A 5519-nucleotide genomic window follows, 5' to 3' on the forward strand; every position below is an offset into this window, starting at 1 on the left:
AAATATCAAAACAAACTGAACCAATGACATTCATTTTGGGACAGGTCGGAAAGTATTAAACATGTATGGCAATTTAGCTAGTTAGCTTGCACTTGCTAGCTCATTTGTCCTATTTAGCTAGCTTGCTGTTGCTAGCTAATTTGTTCTGGGATATAAACATTGAGTTATTATTTTACCTGAAATGCACAAGGTCCTCCAGTCCGACAATTAATCCACACATAAAACGGCCAACCGAATCGTTTCTAGTCATCTCTCCTCCTTCCAGGCTTTTTCATCTTTGAACTTATATGGTGATCGCATCTACACTTTCATAGTATTACCACGACAACTGGCAAAACAGTTCATCTTTCAATCACCCACATGGGTATAACCAATGAGGAGATGGCACGTGGGTACCTGCTTCTATAAACCAATGAGGAGATGGGAGAGGCAGGACTTCCAGCGCGATCTGCGTCAGAAATAGAAAGGAGTTCTATTTTAGCCCTTCGCATTGCAGACGCTCGTTGGCGCACGCGCAATAATTGAATAACATGGATTTCTACATTTATTTTGCGACGCTCGCGCATGCGACGAGTCCGGTCTGGTCAGCAAGTTAGGCTCCGAACTTCGGCTTGCCTCGAGAAAAAATGTCACGTGCATGAACAGCCGAAAAAAGTAATTAGGGTGAGTACATTGCAGTAAGTCGGGTGGGGACATTGAAGCTAAGTCACGTAAGAGGTAGTTTTGTGTGATGCATGGAAAAAGACACAGCTTCAATCTGGACAAAAGGCAATATTTTATTACCAAGTCTTCTGTGAATTGATGTGTGCCCCATTGACTTGAGTGGTTTGCTACTATTCTGTAAATCAAAACATACATCCAAGTTGGCCTGAACTGGTTTTGATTACCACACAAGTCAATGGGGCACCCATTGATTAGGGAGCAGGAACTCTCGTGGGGTGTCAGCACCAGAGCGGGAACTTTCTTTTTTTCTACAGTGGTATGGGGTAGGAGTCAGAATCAGGATCGTTGTACAGCTGCAATCTCGACCTTGTCTGGTCTTGGAACACTGGCTATGTTCTTAGCTGGCTATGTTCTTGGATGGTCATCTTGGGAGTTGTACATGGTCCTTGTACACCACTGGTTGTCTTCCTGTCTTTTCAGCACATGCTCTACCAGGTCCAACCGGAAGGTCTGTTTTGTTGGTTAATACATTTTCTGGGGAACCCAGGCTTTGGTTTGTTTTGGGAAATCCATACTGTGCCTGATAAGAAATTAAACACCAATTAGCAAATGTCTCACTAGTCTACCCAGTGTCTACCTTTCCTGAAAATAAGATTACAAAGTCTGCACACTGGCAGCAACAAGAATTACTGGGAAAAGAGGGAAATTGTGTAACTTCCACCAAGCTTACAAAGATTTGAAAACAATAGAAATGTGATTAGCTGCTCCCTACCCCTAGACAATATGTGTCCATGTCCTGTTCATTGCAAAACCATTCCATTTTACCTGCAGCAGTAGTTGCCTGTCAAGTGGTTTTGTCTGGGAACAAAAATGTGTGATGTTGGGGATACTCGAGAACCGGAGTTGGGAAACACTGATCTAAGGTGTAAAGTCTGTGGATTGGGGGTTTGATGCACCTTTGCAGAACAACTAGCCAAAGCCTCACTAAATCTGAGTTGTTCACAGGAAGTCTGTGAAAAGTTATCAGACTAGCCATGTTTTCTCAATGCATTGTCAAATGTTTGCTTTGCACATCTGCGAACCATTTTCAACAAAAATCAGCAAATAACCTAACAACAAAAATGGCTTCAGTTTCTTGTCGTCGCCTGGCTGATCTCATGAGTGAGTGACTGACAACATAACTTGCTAGCTAGCCATCTAGTACCTGTGCCAGTAGCACGCCACCTACTTACATGCACGCACCAGTGAGAGGAAAGAGGAAGTACACGCATGACATCTGTAAAAGGACATATTTGGGTGTTTTTGGAGCCTTTTATTATGTATTTCGGCTCCCTGGAACTCCAGATTGAGGCTCAGGAAGTTAAAATAAATAGTGAAATTCACACTGAACCAGATAGAGGATAGAAAGAGTTTTATTGATGCTGAGAATGGAATGTATACTGAACATATATATAAATGCAACAATTTCAAAGATTTTACTGAGTGACAGTTCATATACTGTAAGGATCCAGTCAATTGAAATAAAGTCATTAGGTCCTAATTTATGGATTTCACATGACTGGGAATAGAGATATGCATCTGCTGGTCACAGATACCTTTAAAAAAAGTTAGGGGTGTGGATCAGAAAACCAGTCAGTATCTGGTGTGACCACCATTTGCATCATGCAGCGTGAAACTTCTCCTTCGCACAGAGTTGATCAGACTGTTGATTGTGGCCTGTGGAATGTTGTTCCACTCCTCTTCAATGGCTGTGCGAAGTTCCTTGATATTGGCCGGAACTGGAACACGCTGTCGTACACGTCGAACCAGACCATCCCAAACATGCTGAATGTGTGACATGTCTTGTGAGTATGCAGGCCGTGGAAGAACTGGGACATTTTCAGCTTCCAGGAATTGTGTACAGATCCTTGCGACATGGGGCAGTGTATTATCATGCTGAAACATGAGGTGATGGTGACGGATGAATGGCATGACAATGGGCCTCAGGATCTCGTTACGGTATCTCTGTGCATTCAAATTGCCATCGATAAAATGCAATTGTGTTTGTTGTCCATAGCTTATGCCTGCCAATACCATAACCCCACCGCCACAATGGGACACTCTGTTCACAACGTTGACATCAGCAAACCGCTCGCCCACACGATGCCTTCTGCCTGGTACTGTTTAACCCTTTCACACGTACCATCACACGGGTGTGATCGTTCTACAGTGGTCCCTGAAGCGTAAGATCACACCCGTGTGATTAGAACACTCATTTAGAACGCTCGTTTAGAACGGCCAGTTTCGAATGACGCAACAATCAGCGTTTGAGCTGGCCACACTTTCAGAAACTATTTACACACAGTCCTTACAAAGTTATGTCCAGAATGTGAGCAGTTTATTTTTGGATTCAATGTTCAGATATTCACAGAAGAATATATAGCATAACACAATCATCCTAACCGGAAAAATGTAGGCTACATTTGTCCTAGCGCTGAGGAAAGATTGACCCAACACAAGCAGTCATATTTTCTAACTCTCGGCTGACATAAACTACAATATGAATTAGCTAATAGCAATTACTATGTATAATTAATCACATCACGGGTGAGCACACCATTGATCGAAATAATTAGGTAAAGCACTTTTTAGAAATCGAAAGTAATCCGACGATTAGTTTCAGCGCGCAGCCATGCATTTTTTTCTCTCACAGAAACCGAAGATAATAAGAGAAGACGAGATGAGTTTGGTCTGTTTATAGTATGCATGTTGAAGGGGTGTGTCGTCTACCGTCGTTCACATCCCACCATTCATTTCCGGAAGTCCTCAAAAAACGAGTGAACTATTACTCACCTCATTTTGTTATAACATCTTTGGTCAAACAGACGATTACGTGAACCCAGAATGCATTGAACGTCAACAAACATGACTACACAGCTGGAATTAGCTTAGCTCATCATAATCAGTACAACCTTCAAAAAAGTATTTTACACACATAATATGTGCCCATTACAATCTGTGCAAGAATCGGAATGCATGATTTGTCACCTAGATTTGAAAACATGTGAATAAAACCGTAAATACACAAATAATTGCCACACAAAACATTTTCTGATAGTGATTTATTGATACAAGTGGCGCGTGCCGGCAGTCAACCACGTACCCTCTCACTCTAAACCATTCAGTGTTGTTGTTTATGTATGTAGCTAGTGAGATGAGCTGAAGCATTAGCAATGTCTTTCAAAAGGAGACAACAAACAAATGTGGAAATTCTGGAGATTTTTTAAAATTCTGACAATGAGTCTGAAAGTCAGGAATCAGATTCTGACAGTGACAGTGAGGAGCTGCCCCCCAACCTTGTAGCCATTGAGAACCCTGAATCTGAATTTCCCTTGTCCACTGACAAAGTCCCAGTTCCCTTTGAAGATGCTGGTGGTGATGGAGGCATACCAACAGTGGATGAAGTACAGGAGTTCTGTGGTAGCTGGAAGGCCACCAGTCATTTCACCCCTCCTGGCCCTGCTGTTTCACCCCTCCTGGCCCTGGTGTTTGCTTTGATGAGTCCCAGTCTGGAGTGCAACGCCCCTTGCCATTTCCAACTGAGGCAGAGTGCTTCAAGTTGTTTCTGACAGAGGAGCTGGTGGGAGACATAGTAGAGACCAATCGCTATGCCTTGGAGCTACAGGATAAGAGAGAGCCAGGAGTGGGGGACAACCACAATTAGTGAAATGTATACATTCCTGGTGACAGTAAAGACTGCTTTCTAGTTCTGCTGCTATGACTGCATTTCATCAACGCTACTACCATCCTAAATGACCCGTTATACAAAATAAGAAATGTTAACAGCTGGCAGTAAAGTGGCATGACAAACGAGACGTCCATGTCCTCTCCACTGTCCATACAGCAACCATGTCGGCCACAGGGAAGGTGGACCACCTGACGGGAGAGAGAAACAAACCAGACAGAGAAACATGAAACCAGACTGCGTGCTTGACTATTACCTCAAAATGGGGGCAGTGGATGATAAACAGCTTTGTGGAATGCACTCAGAAAACGACCAAGTGGTATAAGATATTTTTCAATTTTTCCAGGGTAGCGTCAAAATACAACATGCCAATACTTCTGACGCATTTAGCATTGTTTTACAGAACTAATAGAATAATGTAACTAGCTACATAAGCACGATTGAATATAACACCATAAAAGGCGAGTAACGTTACCTCGCGTGTCCGCGGTTATAAGGAATATATACAAATATATTATGCTCCATTCACACAGTGAGCTATAGTAGAAACGGTATAACACGACACAATAACGTAATTAGGCACTTACTTTGATAGAAACGCAGTCTTGATTTGAAGATGGGTGTCTGGAGTGACGCCTCTAGCACTGAGACGCTGTGCCACTTGGGAGTCATAAGGCCAGGGTAGCTTCAAAATACAACACATGCTAATACTTCCCTGACGCAATTAGCATTGTTTTCCAGAGCTAATAGGAGAATGTAGCTAGCTACCTAAGCATTGAGTATAACACCATAAATGTTATGAAATGAGTAACGTTACATCGCGTGTCCGCGGTTATAAGGAATATACACAAAAACATGATGCTACAGTAGAAACGACATAACACGACATGCAGAAACTATTATAACGTAATAAGGCACTTTGATAGAAACGCACACATTTCCAAAGGTATTATTGGTAACGAAAACAACTTTGATTTCGATGCAGGCGACAGGTGGAATAATATGAACACGTGTATGCAGGACGGCAGATGAGTAAATGTCCTGCACAAACAATTGAGAAGTGTTTGGGGAATTTTGTCCGGGTCAGAAATGTCAAAAAAAATAATTGGTCCGCAAAAGTAAAAATGACTAC

The 5519-nt window shown here is 42.4% G+C and overlaps 1 long non-coding RNA gene across 1 annotated transcript; it reads right to left on the reverse strand.

Annotated features, from left to right (window-relative positions):
• Nucleotides 1-3749: 3749 nt before the first annotated feature.
• On the reverse strand, nucleotides 3750-5112 carry LOC139576400 (uncharacterized). The gene is made up of 2 exons (XR_011675107.1): nucleotides 4975-5112; nucleotides 3750-4578 (listed from the first exon to the last, which is right to left on the reverse strand). It is a non-coding gene; the product is annotated as an uncharacterized lncRNA (long non-coding RNA).
• Between the last annotated feature and the right edge of the window lie 407 nt (nucleotides 5113-5519).

Source organism: Salvelinus alpinus, chromosome 5 (genome assembly GCF_045679555.1).
Source record: "Salvelinus alpinus chromosome 5, SLU_Salpinus.1, whole genome shotgun sequence".
Classification (NCBI taxonomy): domain Eukaryota; kingdom Metazoa; phylum Chordata; class Actinopteri; order Salmoniformes; family Salmonidae; genus Salvelinus; species Salvelinus alpinus.